The sequence below is a fragment of the Nylanderia fulva genome, unplaced genomic scaffold (assembly GCF_048542155.1).
Source record: "Nylanderia fulva isolate GAGA-0341 unplaced genomic scaffold, ASM4854215v1 Scaffold34, whole genome shotgun sequence".
Taxonomy (NCBI): domain Eukaryota; kingdom Metazoa; phylum Arthropoda; class Insecta; order Hymenoptera; family Formicidae; genus Nylanderia; species Nylanderia fulva.
The window spans coordinates 945256-958628 of NW_028190411.1; the positions used below are offsets into that span (position 1 = coordinate 945256).

The following is a 13373-nucleotide window of genomic DNA, read 5'->3' on the forward strand; positions in this document are numbered from 1 at the left end:
GACCGTTTACAAGCTGTTAACGTATCGCGGCGCATTTTAAATGCGAACGACGCTCGACGATTATCGATTAATGCGCGCGAGCAGAACCGGCTTTTCGATTTAAATGCAGGGTAAGTCGATGTTCTTCGGTGGAAATGCAGGGTGGATCGGCATTCTGTTCTAACGGGGCTGATCCCGACCACGGTCGTATACACAGGTCTGGAAACTCTCATGGTGGAGGTAAGGCTCTTAATGAATGTCAAAAGTTTCTTGAGTTAACCGCTAGCCGTATGGCACTGTGATCGCATAGTAAGAGTTCTTTTTTTTTTTTAAATGACTATATCATAACTCATATGTCATATCTGTTTAATTAAAATTTCATATAAATATATAACGTGTAATAATATATAAATATATATTATTTAATACCGATATTTTTGTTATTTATGTACAATTCTTGAAAATATTTGCATATGTGCACAAATATATATAATAAAAATATATATTAATATTATTTTTATTGATATTGATATGCAATATGATAGTTATATCTAAAAAAATATTTATAAAATTATATTTAAAACATCATGCACTTAATATAAAAAATTATATTATTTTTAACCACAAAACTTTAAAAATACTTTAAGAATATCAATAAAATTTCTTATGCATCTGTTAATTTGTACAGATATAAGCTCTTTACTCAGCGATCACAGCGCTCTGCGGTTAGCGACCGATTTATGACAAATCATGACATTAAGAGCCTTACCCCCACCATGACAGTTTCCAGACCTGTGTGTACGACCGTGATCCCGACGCAGCGGACTCGCGCCGAACAAACGAGATAATCTATTCAGAGCGGAACCAGAAGTGCGCAAAAAAAAAAAAAAAAAAAAAAAAAAAAAAAAAAAAAAAAAAGAACGACGAACAGCTGAGAGACGCCAGTTCGAATACTTTTACATTGCGATTCTCGAAAATCCAGCCGAGAATGGCCTCTTCCCGCCACTCCGAGTCGTCAAGTGGGTCAGAAATGAGACACTTCAAGTCTCGGAAAAACCTGTCTACGAATCGAGGGGTCTTTCTCTTCGGGAAAATCTCTTCGGGATGCACCATTCTCGCGAGAACAGACGACGGGGTTAACTGAACAACGGCAGACATTTTCCTTATCCCGGCGATTTAAAACCATCGCGTCGTCTTACTTTACTCTTACTTTAGCGAGATACACTCGCGATTAATGAGCTCGTTAAATCACTCGCTTTGTCGGAGCTCTTTCCCTCTTCGTAGAACGGAAAAATACACACACGGGAAAGAGGAGGTGCGAGAGAAGCCTGCTCTGCAGGCAGAAAGACTTTGCTTAATGTTGTACAAATTGTTGCGCCCGTCTGAGTCTCGGCAAGCAACTCCATCCCCAGAGCTGTTGGGAGCCAGAAAAATAGCGGAAGATTTTATCTGTTAATTGCGCGTCCTAAATCCCCATGAAATAGCGCGGCCCGAAGCTGTGCGACGTAAATAAGGCGACAATAATTACTTTTAAATCGTACACAGCCGGCCGCCCGCTCTCGTTCGTAATCAGGAATTATCGAGAAGCTGCGACGGAAGCGGAAGACGCATCGTTCTCCACTAATCTTATCGAGTCGTCTGATACGATCCGTTGGATAATTTAAGAGCAGATTACGGGGGAATTATAAAAAAAAAAAAAAACATGACGGTCGTTTTGCTGTGTTGCATTAGGGATTATAAGTTGTTTAATTATTAACCCATAGACGCTCTCGGATAAAGTAGAAAATACCTACAGAGCGATGTGTGTTTTTTTTTTTTTAAAAAAGCTATTATTTATTCAGCATAATAGAGAGAATATATATACCTCGGTATAAATAAGTTGCGCGCGAATGTATACAGCGATGAATACATAAGTATATTTATAAAATATATTTTCCACAATTTATTTTTAGCTTAACCAAGAGATATGTTGCCGTTGTTTTCTTCCTTTATTCAGTGTCATCGATACGCTTCAAAATAGCCGTATTTTATTCATCGCGATGAAATTTCGCAACGCTTCTCCCTTTGGAGTTGATTTACAATTTTATACCGCGTCTGCGGATAAATATCAAGTTTGATGCCGCAGTCTCGTAAAGATCACCGCGGATAGGTAGGCACCGATACCGGCCTTTTTGTACCATCGTGGCGGAAACATCAGCCGCTAAATCAGGGTCGGATGACGCTACTCGGCAGTTTTCCTCCGTCCGGGGTTAACGCGCGGCAACGTTACAAACGTATATATATATATATATATAAGGTTTCTGGGGCGAACTTGGGCGCGCGCTATCACAAACCCGGCTTAATATAAATACATGCGAATTTTAGCGGTGCGCTCGGCCGGCTTAGCCTGACTCGAAATTAACGCGGATAAACCCTCTTGTTTCGGGGTGGACCGAAGTTTAATTCCCATTTGTGAATTTCTAATTGAAACCTTTGCTTGTAGTTGGAGCGAATTGAAAAATCTGTTGCTTTTAGTCTTTATTAAATTTTTCGATATCAAATCTTTATTTATTAAAATAAAGTGTGAATTTTCTATGAATCGTTCCTACATTGCTGCGAACCATCGAAACTATGAAGTTGATAGGATTTTCGACACATTGGTTTTAAAAATATACACGAATAAAACGTGCATGTATTATGATTTAAATAAAAAATAAAGAGAGGACATTTCTAAAGTTTTTCAGAGTTTTATAAAAGTTTATATATATATATATATATATATATATACTTAAAATTGTATTACATAATTTTAATAAATAATGAGATACATTTAGAATTTTAATAAAATGAGATAATTTATTACTCTGAGCACTTCTCTAATTTAGACCTTATATTTATGCGTTACAGATATGAACGCAGCTTTTTAACGTAATCAACTCCGCATCGACCGGTGAGTGACAAACAATTTATTTTGCGTGATGGAATGCACGTTATTTATTTGCATATTTACTGCGCTGTTATTTTTAAACGAAAGCTCTGCTCGGTCCCGAATCTATGCATTTAAAAATTATCGCCCACTTTTCGGGGAAAAAAGACACGCGCTAAAGTTATCGAATCGTTCCCCTAAAGACAGAATTACGTCGGCAGGGTGTCCGATGCTGCCGGATTTCTCGAAGGTGCGAAACACCGTGAGCGACTCCCGCGGGAGGATATTAACGCTCTTGAATGCGCTCTGCCAATTTAAAGTTCAGGGATGTTAAGCGGCCGTAGTGGCAAGTGCCGGCTTTGGAATGAGATCGTGGTCGCGATAGAACGAGGGACTGGGAAAAACGACAGGTTTGTGAGAGCGAGAGAGAAAATTTCTTTGACAACGGACGACGGCGGCTTCTCTCTCTCTCTCTCTCTCTTTACCCAAACTACACCGGGATTTAAGCACCCACTCCGGCGCACCGCAACGAGTGCCGTAGCTAAGTAGACTTTCCTGCCGCCGGAATAATTACCCAATAACAAGTTTTCGCCGGCGGATAATAAAGCTTTAATTAAAACGCGATAATCGCCGTTTATCAGCGCGACGGATATCAACGCCTCGTTTTGTCAGCGATCATCTCATTTCGATCTCGATCGAATCAAATTTTCTTCCACCCGTAATCGCGTCAAGCTAATAGATCCAGCATCCCTCTCGTTTCAAGTCATTTTTTGTTGGTACCATTGGATTGAGATTTGTTTTCGAACGTATGTGAAATTTTAAACGGCGATTGCTCTCTCGCGTGGATTCTATTAGAAGCGTCGACGGGAAATACGGGAATAATTTTTCGTTCGAAACGTCGGAAAAATGATAACGAAGATGGCAGGACCTAAATATCGGTTAGGAATAGGATATCTCTTTAAAATATTCATAAAGAAGCACAACCAGAGCGGAACTTATGGCATCGAGCTTCTGTCCAATCTTCAGCTAACACGCCCAGCGAGAAATTCCATGAATTTGGAATGCTCCAGCCATGATAGCATCCTAAAGTACGTGTTTGTGGTTACGATCTCGTGTGCGTCACAGATCTGTCGTGCACGTGTATCGGGAACAACTAAAAATAGCGCGCCCGGCAATATGCGCGTTCAATTCAATTTTCCGGATATATGGTTTCAAAAAAAATTTTCTACATATTTTTATTTTTTCACATTCCTCCGCGAACATTTGCGCGCGCCTCCGCGCAAAATTAATTATCGGCTGTGATAAATATTTTCATCCGGGGAAACAGTTAAAATTGTCATTCTCTCTCTCTCTTTTTTTTCTCTATACTCTATAAAAACCGTTCGATTATATCCGAAACAATTGATTACGACGATAGTTGAGCCAATGACAATTTAATGTTTGCAATAACGAGTGGCAGATAAACCCGCGTAGCTATTCGGTTAACTTCCTTGATTGGTGTTCGTCACCGCCAGCATCACCGGCAGCTATTTATTATGCAGATGGTTATGATGACGGTGCGACGCGCAGTTACAAGTTGGCTGAAAGCTGACAAACTAACGAACGACTTTAAATTGAACGCAACGCAGAGGAGCCGGGTCTGCGAACGGTCGATATATCCGACGAGTGGCAAGTTAATTCATTTAATTCGCCATTCGTTGCCATTCGCCGCGTTCCCGGATTGCTCGATGAACCGGAGGGTGGAGATCGATAGATCGTATTGCCATGTCGTATTCGTTACAATTTAACAAACAGTCAACGAATTCGTGGTTAATATATGCGCGGCCGGGTTAAATCCGCTGCCGGTTGTAACTGCATCGCTAACTTATTTGGACCGTATGTAACCGAAAAGCAGAGCTTCCGAAAATGTGTGTGTGTGTGCGCGAAACGCGGAGCTCCGGCGAAATTAAATTATATCGATTTAGGGAAATGAAATTTTTTAATCGTTTTAATTCGGCGCACGCGCGTATATAATGCGAAAAAGCGGCTAATGAAAATCCTTTTACGTAATTATTACGAGCATACAGATTCGCGCTCGTTCTCTGCACCATTCACCTCTCCTCCTTCTACTTTCTTCTCTTCAACGCGATACATGTATCTATTCTTATCTCAAGGGCTACATTCTTACGGCTGCGATTTATTAATTCATCATCGAAAAATGGAGAAAGTTTCGACCCCTGGGAAAGGAGACATAGTCTTTTATTTTTTTCGATACATATTTTATCAATGCGATTGTACGAAAGGATCTTTAACTTGAAGTTAAAACGTAGTAGCGTTGCATCCGGAGACAATTAAAGTTTAATCACGTCTTGATGATTTACTGCGATGAAAATTATCATTTATGATTTGTTTTTTTTTTTTTTTTTTTTCATTCGCGCGTGTATTTTTATAAAAATATTAAAAATATCAACATCTGTCGGAGAACAAAAACATTATCCATCATTGCAATAACATTTGAAGAGCCAAAAATAAAAAAAAACTTTTAAACGTAAACATTTTGGAAGAAATAAAACAGATATAGATATGATGTAAAATAAAAATTATATACATATAACGTAAACTTTCTACTATTTACAGAGATGTGTTTAAGATGGTTTTTCCAATCAGAGAGATATTTATTTTTGTTTCGTACGTCAATTAGATTAATTTTAAAGACATACAGTATAATAGTAATAGTCAAATATAATAATAAAGTATATACATAGTAAATAAATATAAAGTACGACAGTAAACAAAAATAAGAAGAATGAATAATAAGAGAGAAATTTGGGATTTTAATGGATTTCTTTTTGGCTCTTCAATTTAATGTTGGTTAAATATTCGCATATTCGTTCGAATCTAATATCTCGTTGAATCAAGCAACCTACCGGAAACAAAGTTTTGAACATTGCCTCTCGAATCTCGCGCATCCATTTTCCCAAAAAAAGACGATGTCATTCTGCAGTCCTCCGATGTTTCGACTATTTTTCCTCGCCTATCTACAAGTAAGACATATTCCCTTCTCGAGCTTCTCTTTCCCGAAGCATTCTGTGCAAGAATCGGACCACGATGTAACGTCCTCCGGGAAATCATTTATGATTCCCGATACCGCCCGTTCGTTCTCGTTATTAGTATCACACAAACAGCCATCGTTTTCTCACGCAATGATGGAATGTTGCAAAGCGATGAAACACGCGTTGCCAGAAAAATCCACGACGTCTCTCGTTGTTCGACGAAAGACGCAATTTTCCTGTCGTCGAGGAAAAAAAAAAAAAAAAAAAAAAAAAACGAGAGATATAAATTCGAAATGTCAAATTTTGATTAACGTAATACAAATGAAAGGCGTAATGAAAAAATATCGTGGCGAATTTTATTTACGAGATATACCGTCGCATCACGAACATGAATCATTCGCGATCACGAAGGTAGGTATTATCTCAATTGTGACATCGAGTCAGCGAATTTCTGAATTGAATCAATTCTCTCTCTCTCTCTCTCTCGGTATCAACCAGGTATCAACTTGGATTAATAATTCATACGTGTGTGAACGTCGCGTAAAGTCGACGGTCTTTCCGCGCCAATATTAACACGGCTAATGGAGCCCCGGCTGTGCAAAGTTCCGGCAATATTAATGGGGAATAATTTAAAAGTTTGAAATGAAACGGCGACAATAGCGAGCGGCGGACGAGTGCCCAAGATGAATATCTATTCATCGTAAATGAAAACTTTCGGCATTCAAAATACTGAATGTCGATAATTCGCCTGCAATAAGGAATGAGAGAGAGAGAGAGAGAGAGGCTCTTTGATGGACTTTCCAAAAAGCAACAAACTTCTGCATCTCGTCCGGCACTTGTTCTTTGTATAACTGTTGCAAATTTATGCCGCGCGCGCTTTGTTAGCATTACCTTTCCCTTACCGGGCTATGTATACAAAGTGTCCCGGAACTGCCTGGGCAAATCCCCTTTCATCTGTAGATTCTTTGACCCTATTTGAAGTTAATCCCTTCCTTAATGAAAACTTCATTACAAACAATCTTCTTCTCGTGTCTTTCTAATTTCCGATATTACATATTATATATATACATATGTACCGTTATTAATTAAAGTAAAAGAGATACCGTTCTCCGATACATACACATCACCCTGATTAACGTCTCTCTCGGAGATCAATCTGTTCGTTAGATTTCACGCAAAATCCGAGAGATTTGCTGAAACGAGGATATCTCCGTGTGTTTCAGACTTAACGTTGAGCCAAAATCGACTAGCGCTCTCAGTTACACCTGCCTGCCTGTATAAATGCATTCGTATAAATGAGCGCGCGCAGTTGCATTAGTATACGTACGTGTACATTTTATACATGTAATTGGGGTTTATGGTTAGCTTAGCAGCTAGGTCAGCTATCGTGGGATTTCCTGAACATACGAGCGCGTTAATTCTAATTCTAGGGGACTGGCGTTCGTGTGAATGCGCGTATATACGTGTGTGCCGATGGTGAATGGAATTTGCGGCCGTATCGATATTAGCTCCCGAGCTATTCATCCTTTTAGAATTTATAGGGGACGAATTCGTCGGAGAATCGCCCGTTAATTAATATTCTCGCGGCCGCGACGCTCGTTTCGCCACGGGATTTCGTCCTCGGACACGTCTCTGTCATATTTACGTGACTCGACTGCGCGATATTTTCGGCTGTATTTTTCCAGTTAAGAAGAAACGCGACGGCGACGGAATGTTTTCCGTGAAAATATTCTCAGGGAATTTATCCGGAAGGCGAGAGAGTGGAGGAAAGTGGGCGCGGTAGATAGAGGGTACGAACGTAAAATCGGGCATTAGTAGGTGGGAATGTACCTGGGCGACCCAAATGTATTTTCTCGGGGGTCGGTGTGTACGTAAGATTTGTGCACGGAGCCGGGCTAAGAATTGCCGTTCGGGCCATTTGGGAATGAATTGTCGCGGGCATTACGCCGAGAATTGTCGAGGTAACCGGTGGGAGGCGTTTCTCAAAATTATGGCCTCATCCCCGGGCCATACGGGCCAGCGCGTGAAGAGTTCAAATAAATTTCACGGGGCTTTAACTAAATTCCGAGCCGGGAAGAAGAAAGTAATTCGCCAATCGCGGCGAGAAACGTTTATTACGCTGCAATTTCGCCAGGCCATTTCGATACACACAATTGATGATTACGCGTTGAAAATATAGCATCGATAATTAAATAAAAAAAAATACAACGATGAACGTTCTCCTAAATCGGGCCTGATTTTTCGCGGCTGTGAGGGATATAGAATAAAATAAAACGCGATAATAAATAACAATGCAACGAGTGCTGTTGCATCATGTTGCGTCGCGCGCAAATGTTACAACGATATGATGCGGCGGAAAACGTTTATTATACAGAATATAAATCTATCTGCGCGAAGCGGAGCGTATTGACAATTAGAACGGGCGTGTTTATATCTGTTGAAATCTATCGTGCGGATTCTCTCCGGCATTGTTCCCTTTTTTTCGTCAATGTGATGATAACTCTTGACGGAAACGTCAGATAAATAAATGAAATCCAACAAACCCACGCGATAAATAGCGCTTTTTCCAGCATATGCATGTAACAGCAACCGTTTAGTTAGCGGCGGTTAGAATTTTGTTACGGGCAATTTGAGACACGTGTAACCGAATGAAACATCAATATCCATATTTGTCGCGCGAGTTAATTTCGATGTTACACTATATAACTTTGTATCATATATATATTCGTCTTCTCTGCGCGAGACGCCTTTTTTCCCTCCCTCTTTTTCATTCTCTCTCTCTCTCTCTCCAAGGCATAAGAAAAGTTGCGGAGTCAATATTTTCGCTGTATCCCACATGGGAAATACATCGTACGTCTGCCAGCGTTACACGTGACATTTTCTTGCGGTAATGTCGCGCACTCGTATAGGTTTAGACTTACGGCACGTGACGCGGGGTTTAATAAAAGTGGTACTACGCGAAACCACGAGGATCCCGTTTGTCTCGCAAAAGTGTGTTGATCCGCGTCACTGTGAACGCAAAGTGACAGGAGCCAGGAGCGATGGACAATGGACGGCGCGCGATAAAAGGCGGTTTTGAATCGCGAATGATAAAGTTCGGAGGTTTCTCCCGGAGGGTAAACGGTGAACTTTTGTAGTTTGTCAAAAACCGAAAGAGAGATATCTAAAGTATATTCACGCGAGAGCGTATATACAGGGTGTCCGGTAACTAACGGACCAATGATTAAGGACGGATTCTCTGGACAATTTGGAGACGATTTTTCCTTAGCAAAAATGTTGAGAAGTCAATAATTTTCGAGTTATAAGCGATTGAAAAAAATAGGTTTTTTGAAAACTAAACGTTTTGGAGTTAAAAGTCTAACATAATTACATTCTTCAGTTAATTTCAGGTAGAATTTACTATAATGAAATTTTAATTTGAGGCTTAGTTATAAAGATACATAATGACAAATATTGGAAAGTTGTAAAAAATTATGACCTTTTTCGACATTTTCGCTGAGGAAAAATCGTTTCCAAATTGACCAAAGAATCCATTTGTAATCGTTGATCCGTTAGTCACCGGACACCCTGTATATCCGTTCTACTTTTCGGCGGCCAGTAGTGCAGTCGCGTTTTATTCGGCCCTTGTGGTTTCGCCTAAGTAATCATGGTACTCGACTCGGATTGCTCCGACAATTTTCATCCCGCCAAAATGTTGGCGACACTTAACTTTTCAACGGGATATCATTTTATCGCGATGCTTTAAGCTCGTTAAATTTTGTACACGCGCCGAACATACATCTTAAACAATTTAAACTACTCGAATTCTTCTCGATCCGATTAATTAATTAATTAATCGCGATCGATTGTAAAAGGCTCAACAAGAGAGGAGAAAATATATACATATACGTTTCTACACGGAGAGAATTTTCTCTTAGAATTTACCCTGAAAATCATGGTAATCGTGTAACAATATGGTATTGGAAGAATCTTATAAGAGTTTCTCTGATTAATATTTAGCACAAAAAATATTAATATGTACATAATAATTAAAATTTCTATTCGCTCGTGTATTGTAATAAAACAACAAGTGTATTCAAAAAAGGCCAACTTATCGAGCAATATTTAAGATGTTGTATCCAATTAAAATTTATTTCATAAACAATATATTAAAATTACAAAAAACCTTCCATATAAATTATTCCATAGTTCAAAATGAGGTGCCTTGTTAGACGGTTGGTTTTATCTATTTATAATAATTTCAATTTTTTTAAAATTGTGTTAAACTGTGAGAAGAGGCGACACAAACGCCTATGGATATTAAGAATTTCTCGCTTAAAAACGAAGAAATAATTTACGAGATCCGACACCATAAGATTATCACATTACGGCGAATAGTTTTATAAATATGACAAATAACATGCATAAATTTCTAATAATTTCTCGACTCGAATTAACGGACTATTAGTAAATTACATAACACTGTTATACTGAGGAAGACCGCGTGCGGTTGAAACGTTTATATAGAAGGTTTTTTGTAATTTTAATATATTATTTATAAAATAAATTTTAATTGGATACAACATCTTAAATATTGCTCGATAAGTTGGCCTTTTTTGAATACAAAAAAGTTGTTTTGTACATAGTAACTTTTCTTAGTAAAACTGACTATAAATACATATTAATATTTTTATTGTGGTAAATATTAATCGGAGAAACTCTTATAAGATTCTCCCAGTACCATATTGTCGCACGATTACCATGATTTTCAGGGTAAATTCTAAGAGAAAATGCTCTCTGTTATATAGTCGGATGACTCTTATGTACGTCTCTCGCGCTTCTCTGAAATTGATAATAGCCTTCCCTCTCTTCGTCTTTAGTGAATTATGCGAAACGTAAATGGATTTCCATGATTTCGCTATTGTATACGCCGTATCAATACGGCGGTCGGTATTCACCCGACGCGTTATCATCGATCTTCCTGCAGAGCAGCGCTTTCTATGACGCCTCGCTCCCGCGCGTTATCACAATGCTGCCGATATTGTGAACATTTCCAGGGTGCGCAGGTCGCGCGCTCGCGGTTGGCGCGCGTTATGTTTATGAAGTGTGCATAGTCCTCCACTTATGAATAATGTTACAACCGACGCCGTAACGTAAAGTGACGCAACGCGGTACCGTTACTTAGTCATATACGCATACATAGGTACGCTTCGTGCAGCGATATCGAATACGATTATAGCACCCGATGAACATCATTCTGCGAGAGGTCGAGCTCGCTTTTCTCTCGCGAGACTTTAACAATGTGGGTACGCGTATATACCATATATCGCGAGGCTGTCGTGAGTTTTTCATGGAGAGGAGATATTAAAAGAATTATAGGATTTTTTGTATTACCTATATCAAAAAGTGAGAAATCATTTTTACACATTTCTTTTTCCTTCTTGCGGGGAGAAATATTTTTCTTTGGTTTTGGTAAAAAAAAATTCGGTTCAACGGAATAACATATTTGTCAAAATATATATTACAAATATATATTTTCTTAGGTATTTCACTCATTTTTTTTCCCTTTAACATACTGTATACCTTAGTGTTATTTTTAATCGTCATTGTATAAAGAGATTTATCAAATTATTTATAAAAATAACAATATTATTTACTCTTTTCGATGTACTCGTGGAAAAAAAACTATTTGTTCATCGCAAAAAAAATCGAATATATCGACTGGATATATTCAATTTTCTTTTTTGTTTGTTTGAAGCCTATACGTAGTCGCGTGGAAGCATAACATCGCAAGCCCAAACCGCGGATGCTAAAAAACGGGTAGATGATAAAACAATATGGTGTCGCAACGTTGACAGCAGAGAAAAATAACTCTTTTATACAAAAACAGTGCCGCAATAATGGGATTGCTGACGTTGAAACGCTTTATGGCTCGTTTCCTCTCCCGCGAACTATTTGTGAATAAAATATTATTAAAAGGTAAACCGCGAGATATCGCGTTCAACGGTAAATCTATATCACTTTGGTAATCATTAGCGAAACCAACTGCCTGCATTTATTATTATTTCGCAATAGTTTGCCGATTTCAAACTCTCCATGAATCGTTCGTACACGGGAAGAATTTTCTGATTAATATTTACTACAATAAAAAATATTAATAGGTACATAAAATGAATCGAGTATATTTTATATCTTATTGTGCTAGATATTAATATTTTTATTGTGGTAAATATTAATCAGAAAAACTCTTACAAAATTCTTCCAATAACATATTGTCCACGATTACTATAATTTTCAGGGTAAATTCTAAGAGAAAATTCTCTCTTTGTATAAGTAAGCGAAGTCTCTTTCTCAATCGAGAGACGTATAAGCTCTCGGAGATATATAGTAGAAATAAAAAAAAAAATACTATCGAATGAATGGGCATTCTGATTGATCAATCGGGATAAGATCGGTCGCAATCACGGCGTCGCTCGTGATGGAAAATACGCCGTAATATCTCGCAGAGAGTTCGATTTCGAAAGTCGTTCGTGCGAAAACGTCACGTAAAATCGCAGAAAGTGGATCCACAATGGCCATAAAAAGTTCATAACCAGACAACCCGCCGTAGACCCAACCCGCAATCCCCTAACGAAGAACATCGCCAACTTTAGCGCCGGCTTTATCTGCTTATCCGAGTTTAACGTGCCGTTATTACGCGAAGGTTCATCCGAATGCGAATCATGCCTCGCCGTACGCTATATATTTTGCACAGTCGTTATTAATGGATCGCGCAGAGGCCTCTGTAGATGTAATTTGCCGTAGAAATTTTTTTCCTGAAATACAACGATGTATATATTCCTCATTTCTGCGCGATCTTTCCATTAAAATTGAAACAACGATATTATTTTAATTCCTCAGCACTTATTTCATCACTTCTCTCGTTACACAATTTTTTATTTCGCAATTATAAAAATTTATAAATTTATTCGAGAGTTAACAAATCTATCGTGCTGGGTAAAGTACATTTAATTTTTTCTATGGAAATATAACAATGTATAATTTTCATTCTGCGTGATCTGAAAAATATAACGGCGATATTATTTTAATTCCTCTTACTCCACTTTTGTTAAATAATTTTTAATTTCGCCAAATATAAACATTCATATATCGAAGAGTTAACGAATCCAGTGTATATTAGATAAAACGCATTGAAAATCCAAAGCGCATTTGCGCTCGCGTTTCAAATTCGCGCTACTTTGCGATTCGAGACTCAAACAACTCATCAAAATATCAGCCGTATGTATCGGCCAACGAACGGCTCATTGACGATTTAAGCGAATCATATGGCCTGTGGGAGTCTACAGCGGATAAACGTAGTCGTCGCGTTATCTATACGCCGGGCGGTAAATGAGAACTCGTAGCCCCGTTATATTGGCTTTGTGAAGAATCGCTCTCCAATGAAAGCGTTAACGAACCACGTCGTTCCTTCTCGTTCT

The 13373-nt window shown here is 38.6% G+C and overlaps 1 protein-coding gene across 1 annotated transcript in view; it reads right to left on the reverse strand.

Moving 5' to 3' along the window:
- mib1 (E3 ubiquitin-protein ligase mind bomb 1) overlaps positions 1 to 13373 on the reverse strand; it is a 374656-nt gene that overhangs the window by 217330 nt on the left and 143953 nt on the right. The gene's annotated exons all lie outside the window — the stretch shown is intronic.